Source organism: Pinus tabuliformis, chromosome 5_2 (assembly GCF_031772625.1).
Source record: "Pinus tabuliformis cultivar Carrire ecotype Pingquan chromosome 5_2, CPIR1, whole genome shotgun sequence".
Classification (NCBI taxonomy): Eukaryota; Viridiplantae; Streptophyta; class Pinopsida; order Pinales; family Pinaceae; genus Pinus; species Pinus tabuliformis.
The window spans coordinates 861,911,585-861,923,942 of record NC_142306.1 but is presented as its reverse complement, the minus strand read 5'-3'; positions in this window follow the sequence as shown (position 1 = coordinate 861,923,942).

Here is a 12,358-nt window from a genome sequence, read left to right as displayed (position 1 = left end):
CTTTTGGTCATTGATTAAATTTCTCCAGACAAAGAATTTGTGATCGTTGCTCTATTAGTATTACCACCTACTTGGGGTTCATTTGCTGCAGTATCTAACAGTTGGAAGGAAGCTCCAATGTTTGAAGAAATATGTACTGCCTACAACCAAGAATAATTAAGGATGTCACTAGCTGCCAATTCTAAACCGGTTTCAAATGCCTACACTACTCAACATAAAGGAAACTTCAAAAAATCAAAAGGACGAAAAAGGAAGGTAGAAATGTCCAAGGTAGAATGTTATCAATGTCATAAGAAGGGTCACTACAGGAGTGACTATGCTGACAATCCAAAGATGCTAACTTGTACTACTAAGTCCTTTGATTTTAGTCTTAGATGTCGTATTTTGTATTTTTTATGTTTTAGAATTTATAGGTTTTAACAATTTTTTGGAAAAGACATTTTTCTTTTATTTTTGTAATTATTCCTCAAGCTTTGGAGGGAGCCCTCAACATCCCCCAAAGATAATTTTATCATTTCCTTTCAATTTTTGGTTTCATGTGCCTGTTTAAGTTTTGATTATATTAAATACTAATCACCATTCTCCCTCTATTTTCTTGATTAGGAAAAACATATGTTATACCCTCAAGGAGTATGGAAGTGAGCCACCCAAGGTAAGGGTTGTCAAAGGTATGCAATAAACTACAAAACATTGATTTATTTAAATCTTTTATTCATTTGACAATCTGTTACTAACATTGTTATGTCTAGTTATATTGAATCCTCTCGATTCTTATTTTGGCTGATTCATCATTTGATAAATATGCCCCACTCATATTCTTAATTGATTTTATAGGACCCTACATAGGTTCTTTGGAAAACACTAACCTAAGGGTATGCTAATGTGAATGTCTGAAACCGTAGTACTACGTAGGGTTACTCAGAAATGTTATTTGGAGTTTGTGTTGATAATGTCATGTTTGGGATTTTGGTATGATCAAGAAAACCTAACTTGTTAGGATTTAATGATAAAGTCTAAAATTGTGAACGTTTGAAGTATTCATAATTTTGGGTTTTCTATGTTCCTATATTGTAACCCTAACTCATTAGGGTTTGGTGGAATGTGTAAGCAAGGCCCTTATAATGTCTTAGAAATTATTTACTTGGAATGCGTGTTTGTCTGATCAAACCCTAGTTTAATCATGTTTGTTTGTCTAATTCTTATTGATATTTGTGAGGTTAGGTTTGACTAACACATGATATGAAATGTCTATGCATGATGAAGTCCTAGATGTATTATTTGATATGTTTATCGGTGATCATGAACCCTAGGGTTTGGAACTAAGCCCAAGTCAATGTTTTTTTCTCTAGGATGTTAGTATTTGTGAAATTTGAGGATTTTGCAATTAAACCTTAGTTGAAGTGAAAATATATTATGTATGATGACAATTCGATAATTTGAGATTTGTGTAAGATCGTTGAAATCTGAGCTTTAGTTGAGATTGATGTTTGATTAAAACTCTAGGGTTTTCAACTAGCCCTAGTGGAAGTTGGTCATGTTGATGACTAAGTCGTGTTTGTGTTTGATTAATTAATTCTCATGTATGAAATCTAGGATTTATGTGAAAGGTTTTCTATGTGATAAGCTATGCCATACCTTTGGAAGAAACATTGAAATCCTAGATATAATGAAAGTTGTTATGAAGTAGTCTACGGTTTATGACAAAGTCCCTAGTAAGATGTTGAAGAGTATGTGTCTCTTCTTTGATTTTTTATTTGATATATATATATATATATATATATATATATATATATATATATATATATATATATATATATATATAGATATAGATATATATATATATATATATATGTATATGTATATATATATATATATGTATATATATATATATATATATGTATATATATATATATATATGTATATATATATATATATATATATATATATATATATATATATATATATATATATATATATATATATATATATATATGTATATATATATATGGTTGAAATGCTTCTGTAGTTATGATATAACTAACTTCATGCTTCTATAGATTCTTTTTTACTTGATATCAAAGTTATGCAGGTACAAATCTACAATATGGTGATGTTTGTTGATGTGATAAAAATGATGTGGTTGGTGATGGGAATGATAACTCTAATGAAATAGTTATAAGCCACAAAAGTTTCTATGTTGTCAAAATAAAGAAGTAAATCTCCCTAGATTAAGAGGGAGCTTGAAAATCTCCCTGAGATTAAGTGGGAGCTTGGATATCTCCCTGGTTGAGAGGGAGGGCATAGTTTTGATTGGAGAAATATCTTTGGAAGATATGTTGTTGTATATGAAGTAGGATATAAAATTTTATGATCAAGGAATATTTTGTCCAATATTCAGTTGATTTACCTACTATGATGAGGAGAAACATCAGGTGTTTGGAAGACCCCAGAGGTTTGTATTTAAGTATGTACATGTGAATGCATATTATTGATTGGGGTTGTGTTTGTACAGGTGAATCTCTCGAAAAAATCTGATAGCATTCTAGTTACCAATCAGTTTGATTGGATCAAGAACTGCTGAGGCTTTGTGAGTGAAGCATTGCCTAGGAGGACACCTAGTCAGCACTTTGTGTTGATGTTTAGGCATTGAAGTTAGAAAGGTGGTTTTGGTTATTGATATCTGTTTTTGGATACACCCCTGGATCCCTCGGTTTATGGTTAGCAAGTAAGTCTGATGGTACCTAGAGAGGTTGAAAGCTTGAGTCTATTTTATTCCCATTTGGATATATTTCCCTAGTCAGGAATCTAGTCCATGGAATTGTGGTGCCTTAAGTTCTTCATGGTTCATATAGTTGAGATATTCCTTGTACTTTTATATATTTAATACATCCCTACTTAAGAGGGAATGTCAGAAAATGTAACTAGATTTGGTCTTCATTTAATGTATTTGAGTCATCCTGTAAATACTTATCAAAAGAATAAAGAAAATAATAATAATAATAATTATTATTATTATTATTATTATTATTAATTATTAAAGCATGGGTTTCAGGATTGGGTCATCATGTTTTAGGTCAAAGTCCCCATTGAGGACTTCCAGGATATATTATGAGTCAATAGAGTCATTTTACTTTTAAAGAGACCCTTATTAGGCTTTTGAATCATGTAAAAAGGTTAAGTATTGAGTCAAATATGAATTATGGTGCCTCCACACCAAGTCAGCCTTAAGATGATCAAGAGAGCCTCAAAGAGGGTTATTCAACCTCACCAAAGGACTATAAATGAAGCAATTCAAACTCCATTTGAAGCACACTCTCATAAGGAAGTTCGATATATCTTAAAGCTGGTAAAAGTGCGAATTGGAAGGAGGAAAAGGAAGTGCAAGTTTGGTCTAGGAGAAGGAAAGAAAGGAAATAAAAACTTTGGCACAACTATCTCTCCCTCCCATGCCCTATTTTAGGAGACAGAAGTTCTCTTGTTGATTCCATAGCCATTTTCCATGTGATGTTGCTGCCATTATAGGCCGAAGTTGTTGTTTCTGGGTGTTGCTGCCTCAGGAAGTTGTACTAGGCCAACATTGAAGTTTCTCAAAGAAGATCAAAGTATTCTAGTGAAGATCGAAGTCTCCAAGGTAGGATAGAAGTGACTGGGTCGAAGAAAGTGTTGCCATTGTTGCTCCCACTAGGTCAAGAAGGATCATCTACAAGAGAAGAGGAAGGTGGTGTGGAGGAAAGTTAGTGTCAAGGTCTAGATTCTTGGAATATCTCTGGAAAACTATTGAAGGAAGAATTACTGGTTGGGTTTTCCCCTAGAGAGGGGTTTGTCCCTGGCTATGAGCATATATATGTTGTCCATTGTTTTATGTGCTTTTTATTTGGTAATTGCTTGATGAACTAAAATAAAGAATATATAAGGAACCCTAATAAGAAGTCAATAAAATCAAAAGGAATTATCAAGTATAAGAAGATCTTTGTGCCTTTCCGATTTTCTAATAGGAATTATCTCACCAAACTACTTTTACTAGCATTTCCCAATTTAGAAATTTTATGTCTTAAACCTTCCAAAAGAATTTTGAGCCTTGAAATGGAATTGTTTTCGATTAAAACTGTCACCTAATCATGAACCCTCTACCACTATTCTACACACAAATACCTAATCAGAGTCTATAAGTAAAATTTATGCCTGCTTAAAGTTCACATTATTGTTTTGACAACCATGATTTGAGAGGATGGCACATTAGCCCCCATCATTCATGGAAAATCGACTATAAAAGTGATCACGATGAAAAACATTTTAGAAGAGCCAATATTGAAACTCTAGTTACTAGTTGAAGGAGTGAAACTTAACCACTAGTATGCTATTTGGTTGTCTTAAAACTAGGCCACTAGGAGGAAAAGGGGTTCCATTGTATTTGAGTGAATTTTTGTCCCATATATGAGTAGATTAGTCGAGAGTGTATAGGAGAGAGAAAAAATTTTGGGTTTATGCACTATAGCAGCACATGGGCGACATGTCTCACTTTTTTTTAATCATGAAACCCTAATGCTTTTAAAGCGGAACAAGTGGAGGAATTCTTGGAAAATGTAACTAGGTTCAGTCCTCATTTAATGTATTTCAGTCATCTTGTAATGTACTTGTCAAAAGAATAAACAAAATTATTATTATTATCACTTAATGCAGCATGGGTTTCATGCTTGTGTCAGCATGTTTTAGGTCAAATTCCCCATTGAGGATTTTTAGGATTTATCCTAAGTCAATAGAGTCATTATACTTTTAAAGTGTCTGTTCTTAGGATTTCAAATCATTTAAAAAGTTTAAGTATTGAGTCAAATATGAATTATGTTAACTCCACACCAAGACGGCCTTAAGATGATCAAGTCAACCTCAAAGAGGGTTATTTGACCTCATCAAGGGACTATAAAAGAAGGGGTTAAGAAGTGATATTTTGTTTTTGTGACTCACACGTGTGAGTTATTGAAGGAAGACTTGGTGTTTCCTTGATCTATTTTGCAGAGAATTGATTTAGGGTTTGGCTAGCTCATCACTTGTTTTGGTTTGGGTATTGGTATTAGAAGTCTTCGTTGGAAATGTTTTACAAGAAGATATATATTTTTTGGTGCTCTTCTATTTGCATTGTGATATTATTATTGGAATTTATATTGATGATGAACATAAGTAAATAGTAATGAAAATTTCCTAACATAAATCGCAAGAAAATGTTACGGATGAAAGAGGAATCGAGTTAATAAATACTCTAACTTGATGCCCTAGATTTCTCAACATGGTTTCAGAGCTAGGGATTTGAACAATGGGAAGAAAGAATATCATTTTGGAATCATTTCAGTTCAAGGAAGACATTCATCCTAGGACGAATTTATGGAGACATCAATATCAATTTTTGTGTATGAAATCAAGATCAAATTGTAGAGATGGGGTCGCAGACCCTTCTCAACGTTAGTTATGGTGTTTGAATATTAATTTAAGTTTATTCGAGGAGACCAAATTACTAAGAGGAAAAACCTATAAATTTCACACTCCTTGGATGGCAGATCGATGAATTTTTTGTACCTACATTATCCCATAATCACTTCATTAGGGTTGTAGACATATTACAGCTACATCGAGAGCATAAAAGGCATATTTTTTAGGAACAAAGGGGTTATATTCAAGCCTAAAGGATGCCACATTCACTAGAATTGGAGTGAATATCCAAGGAATAGCACAAGGTATGAAATCACCCTTCTTTCCATGAGCAAATGTGCATCTTTGGTATGTATATATGAGTCATTGTGTATTAGCAGTTTTCCAAATTCTTGTGCGCAATTCAAGAATTATTTTGTTGGCATCTATTCTAACCTTAAGAAAGGAGACAAATTATCCATATATAATAAAATTATCGAAGGTATGATTTCATTGCATATGTGCTAATTAAAAACTTGTTGTAGAGGCTACAACCACCCTTCAAAATTTTGGAGCCTTCCTTCTTGACCATAGTAGTTCATCTCGCACTGATCCATGTACTCATGTTTCGACTGAGACTTGTATTTTCATTTTCATTTGTGTTTTCTTACTTTGTTTATTTTCTAACTCATAATGCCATCTCCTAACTTGGTCCCACAATAGTTCTAGGCTTGCCCCCGAAAAAATTGCGCAATTCTTAAGGGAAAATAGGATTGCTATTCAGAATTGCATAGTCCTAACTACGAGTGAGGCTTGAGCTTAGAAAATGTGTAGTCATGAGGAGGAAACTAAAGACTGAGCCCAAAAACTTGAAAACCCTCATTGAGCTAAGAGACTAGGCAGTGCATGGAGCCGAGATGTTTCCAAGTTCCTAGAACTACATTATCTTTCTTGACAATGTGCATGAAATGTTTCCATGGAAAAAAAGGAAGAACCGAAAAGCATCCCTAAAAAATAGGGATCTATTTTAGTATCCCAAAGGAGACACTTGCGCTATTTTAGAAAATTCCTGCAAGTGACTATTTTTCCTTGATTTTAGGCATGCATGTCATAAACCGTAATTTATCCAAATCTATTTAATCAATGCTACTATATCTCATTTTCACACTAGATCTTGGAGCTTTAACATTCTCAAGGATATCAAGGAACCTTAGGTGCGATCATCGTCTCTTTTCTGGTTGAGTTTTTCTTTTGACGTATTTTGTAGCTTTTTTGTCACTTTTTCTTGTTTTGCTTGTGTGAGTGTTGTTTCACTTGTTTATCTTCATGGTTGCTGACATATTAACTTGATTTAACATGTAGAAGTGTTGTTTCAAGTTATAGGTTTCATTTCCCAAATGTTGCATTAGATTTCATGTTTTTACACCAATAGTCGTTATTGCGATGACCCTCCTCACTTCTTCTTCCTTCCATTTGATCAATTTCTACACTTGATTCACATGCATCCACCCACAGTTAGTCAGATCTGTACTCAGCTTCACACTATCTCTCAGATCTTCTTGTTTTTTTCACTTCCCTTGTGCATATCTTAGTTTGCCTTGGCTAGATCTCACATTCGATAGATGGCATTGTGCAATATTGAGGCTCAAGCCACAAGCTTGGCCTCTGGAAATGCATAATTAACAATCTACCTTGGCTCCAACTATTGACTGTGTAGTTGCAGGAGCTAGCCTCTTAGCCTGGCCTCTAAGACTGTGTAATGGGCAATATCTCCCAAGCCCTTTCCTAGGCTGAGTTGCACATTGCGAAGTTCTAGTCATCAAGCTTCCACCTTGGTTGCTGAGACTCCGTAGTACGCAATTACCATGGTCATCTAAAACGCCCTGCTAAGTAAAATTTCACAATTCCTTACATCTAGTGCCTGACTTTTTACTTGAACTTTCCTTGAAGGTGTTTCTTTTTAATCTAACATTTTCTTGGAAAGACACTTTTGCAAAGGAATTTGAGGTAGACTTGGAGGACCGACATGTCTATCTTAGTATCAGGCAGTCAAGGTTATACATAGTTTTATGCAGGTACCCCACCTTCCTATGTATGTACATCATCAACTGGATTGGATCATATACAGCTGAATGAATTATGACATTGAGCAGTGCCAACAATCAAAATCTTGCCACCTTTAAGGAAGAAGAGTTTCAGCAAATGTATCATTTTCCTGAACCAGTAAAATGCATGGACTCACTCACCTATTCCACCCACATCTACATGAACACAAGAGACATTGTCAAGCACTAAGTGAAAGAGCCATCAAAGTTTCGATAGGCACGCACCCTTGTCGACAAGATAAAGTCCCTAAGTAAGGCTTATGATTTCTTGATTATATTTTATTTTAGAATCCATGGTCAAGGGAGTGCAAAAGCCTTTCATACTTACTGGATGCAATCTGTGCACAACAACAGTTCCCTCACATGAACTAGACATTGACTCCACGAGAAACTATCGTGAAAATCTATTGCAAGTTTCTTTTAGACTACAATTATGGAGGAGTGATGGCACAACTAACTGACCTCTTTATCATCCTACTATACAAGCTTATATTTGAGCAAGATCCACCTTGCATGTCCTGAGAAGAAATCAAGGTGATAGTAGACATTGCAGGCTAGTATGCCTCATCAAGAGGCACCTTAATCAGATTCTTTGGTGGAGAGAAGCCTCCACATGTATTACCAAGTTATGCCACTGGAAAACTAATCATGCAAGAAGTATCATACCATCTCGCTATATGGTTGTCAATAACGCTGCACAGGAAGAAGAAAGAACCATGGCCCACTCTTCCTTTGTGGATCAGATTATACGAGATAAATAAATTGAAAGTTTTTTATATTTCGAGGCTAAGGAAATAGTGAGATTCGAATTGTACACTAAGGACTTCAATCAGTATGATTACCACAATACTTTCAATGACCACTATACGAGAGTTTACTTTTTGTGGATTCGTCAGGCATTTAATTGGAAATAAGAGGATCCTTGGAGGTATTTCTATAGTGCCTCTAGACTCAATGATTCAATTAGTATAGCAAGGACTTTAAAGGATGCTCTATAGACAATGAAGGCTCCAAAATAAACAACAGTAGTAGGCTGTAATCCCATGCAAGAAAAGGGAAAGAGGAAGTTTGTTGACAATCCAAAAGGAGAAAAAAATCTTCAAAATGAAAGAATATCCTCTTATTGCAATAGGAAGAAAAGGCAGTGGAAGAAAAGAGGAAGCAAAGGATACAAAGAGCAGAAAAAAGGAAGAGTAAGAAGAAGAGGTTGTAGGAAGAAGAACTGAGGCTACATTAGACAAAGAAGAAGCAGGAAGAAGAACAAAGGCAAGGAATGATGATAGTGGAAACAACACCAATAGAGGTTGAAGAGACAAAACAATGTGAAGTTGAGTAGGAAGGTGAACAGATGCAGGATCAAGAGCTTTCTCAGCAGATTCAACAATTCATTGAAGTGACAGACATGAGTTGGAATAGGAGCCACAACATGAACATGTTGACCTAATATTGAGAGCACCACAAGTCATCCCTCAGTCTCCAATACCTCAAGTGTTAGTTCCCTATAATACTAGTGTATTTCCCCATTATTATTGTTATTGTATCCCTTTATTATTATTGATGTTCCCCTGTTGTCCCCATATTGTTATTATTGTGCCCCATAGAATGCCATTATTTTTATTCTTATGCCCTTACAGTATTATTGTTATGTCAGCGCTGATTATATTGTGACCCCTTAGTCTCCTTGTTATGAAACCAGCTCAGAAAGAGATAGACAAGAGAGATGAACGCCTTAGAAATAAGCCTATTCGAGGGGGAAACCTCCTTTACATTACATAAATGAGCAATTCTTAGATGATACAAATTCCAAGACCTCCTTTCTACATATAGGAGTCTAAGGGGTCATAATATAATTAGAGCCGACATAACAATAATAATGTAAGGGCACAATAATAACAATAGTGGGCTTCTATGGGGCACAATAATAACAATATGGGGAATTTACATGGGAAAAACGATATAATAAGGGGGTTGTACTAGTAAAAACAATGGGTTACACTAGTAGTATAGGGACCTAACATGCCCCTCTCCTTAAAAAAGTGTTGTCTTCAACACTTGAGTAGTTCTTGGTACTTCTGTATAAATTCTTGTCCTCCCATGTGGAATATTCAGTGGGTAAGTTCTTCCACTTGATGGGATACTCTAAAATTGATCTATTTCATAGCTATCAATTTCTCGGTTCGTTGACTACTTCAAGCTCCAACATGATTTCTCCTTCCTTACCAAGTTATCGCAATAGTCTTTGAACTGGGATCTTCTGAAACTTTTGAATGAGTTCCCACTCCTTTGGGCATACAGAGATCTGTAAGGCCTGATGTTTAGAGGAACACTTCCAGGAATCAAATTAATAGCATGATCATGATCAAAAATAGCTGGAAGGGCTTTGGGAGTCTCAAATACCTTGGAATGATTGTCCAAAACGTTTTGGAGATTTGGAGAAATACATGATTTTGAGGTGACGTTTTTTGGCATAATTCTTTGAGTAATTACAAAGGCAATCACATATGAAGTTGTAGTCCTCGGAGAGATCTTACCAACAACGTATCATATGCATCAAACGAAGATAATATGACCATGTTACGAACCCAGGAAGTTGGTTGCCCAACTAACACTAACGGGGTCCATAAACTCTTGGTGGTACATCTCCTCGGGGTGAGCTTTTGGTTGTTTAGGGTTTTCTCTTATTGTTAAATAATAAAAAGGCCCTTGAGCCTCATTGCAACTCAGTTCAAAAGCATTTAGCCATCACATCTCTTCTGAAAGATAAGCTACCATCACTCGAGCTATCTTGTTTCCATTATGTTTGTAAGCATAATTCAATATTTTTCTATTAATGAAATAAAGAGATTTTCTACTACATCTCTGTGTTTATGAATATATCTATAAGTTGTTGTGTCCTTGTTTAAATTTGGATCAATAATCTATACTATTATTAAACTCATACCACATTTAAAAATTAAATCTCTACCTCATCCGATATCATAAAAATATGATAAATTAATAATCATTCCTACTAATCATTTGAAACCATTATAAATTAATAATAGATCCTACTCATCATTTGAAACCAAAAGGATGCTTTTCGCTACATATCTTTACCTTCGCAAGTCACACACATTTATTATGTCATCAACCAGGGTTTCTTTCTGTGTTCATCTTCCTTTTCTTTAGCTTCATCTTACTTTTTCTTATCCCTCCATAGTGACTAATTAAGAAATTTTACAATGAATTTATCATATTTTAAATGGCTAAATGGCTATATAACATGAAAAATCTTTAAGTAAAATTGTGGGTTTCCAAAACGTTTAGCTGGTAAACGGCTAATAGTAAATTGATGATAAGATTAAGTTAAGATTATCGTAGCTTGTAAATGGCTAATAGTAAATTGATCATACGATTAAGTTAAGATTATCGTAAAAGCAGTTTGTATAGTTTAATTTTAAGTTACTAATTTACACTTCACATAGTTCATAATTTTAATAATACGTTAGATCAAATTTTTATTAATGATAATCTTAACTTAATATATTAACAAATAATAGCTTTTAAATAATTTGAAATGTACTTTAAAATTTAATTTTTTACATGGAAGAGACAATATAATTTTAATTTTAAAAAATAAATATCTTCTGTGTTTTTACCGGGCAAGAGACGATATAATTTTAATTTTAAAAAATAAATATTTTCAATGTTGAGAAATATAACGGGAGCTCGTCATCCTAACCATTATGTAAGACGAAGCATTGAACTTATCTGAATCTTAAAAAAAATTAATTAAATGAAAATAAAATATTGAATTAGTATAAAATAATATTCTTAAGAATGAACCATACGTTATTGCGTATGCTATTACGTTATGTCTATGTCTCACTATGAAAGAGTGTGGAAAGTATCATCGCTGTCGTTGTTGGAGCTGGCTCAGGTTAAACCCATAAAATATTATGGTCAAAGATGCATATTCGCACTTACAAGGCATATTATTAGTTATAAATTACAAACTAGTTAGGTTAAATCCATAAAATATTAGCGTATGTAATTACATTATCATAATACTTCATCACTTAATTATGGTTATGTCTATGTCTCACCATGAAAGTGTGGAAAGTTTCATCGCCGTCGTTGGTAGAGCTGGCTTAGGTTAAATCCATAAAATATTATGGTCAAAGGCATATTATTAATTATAAATTATAAATAAATCAGTAATACAATTAAGTGTGGTCAAGGTGTATTATTAGTTATAAATTACAAAGTAATACAATTAAGTGTGTTACCTTGAAGACATATTAATAAATTTATTTGATAGTATCATTAGTTTTTTTTGTTAGTTATAAATTACAAAGTAATACAATTAAGTGTGTTACCTTGAAGACATATTAATAAATTTATTTGATAGTATCATTAGTTTTTTTGTGATATTCTTGTGTTTTACATTTTTATTTTTAGAGACATCATTATTTTTATATTGTGATTATTGTCCTAAAACTTTTTGGGTAGTTGTTACGCAGTTTTCTAAGTGGGTATTGCTTTTTGGAGATCAATATTTAATTTGATTGATTATGTAATTAAATATGATGAATAAATATTTTGTTTTTGAAAAATGTTGAGAAAGAATACATGATTGAGAATAGGATAATAAGAGAGAAAGACCATGTTAAATGAAAAGTAGAATTTAGCTCCACTAATTAGGTCAAAAACTAGAGAAAAGCACTGCACAAAAAAGTGGAAAGCCTAAAAGCAAGATTTTACCATATCTAGGTACGTCACGCTGGTCGCTTTCCCTAAAATTCGAACCCAAAAGTTACTAAACACAAGGCTTCAGATCTTACATTCTGTAATATATTCATAATCCTCTTAAT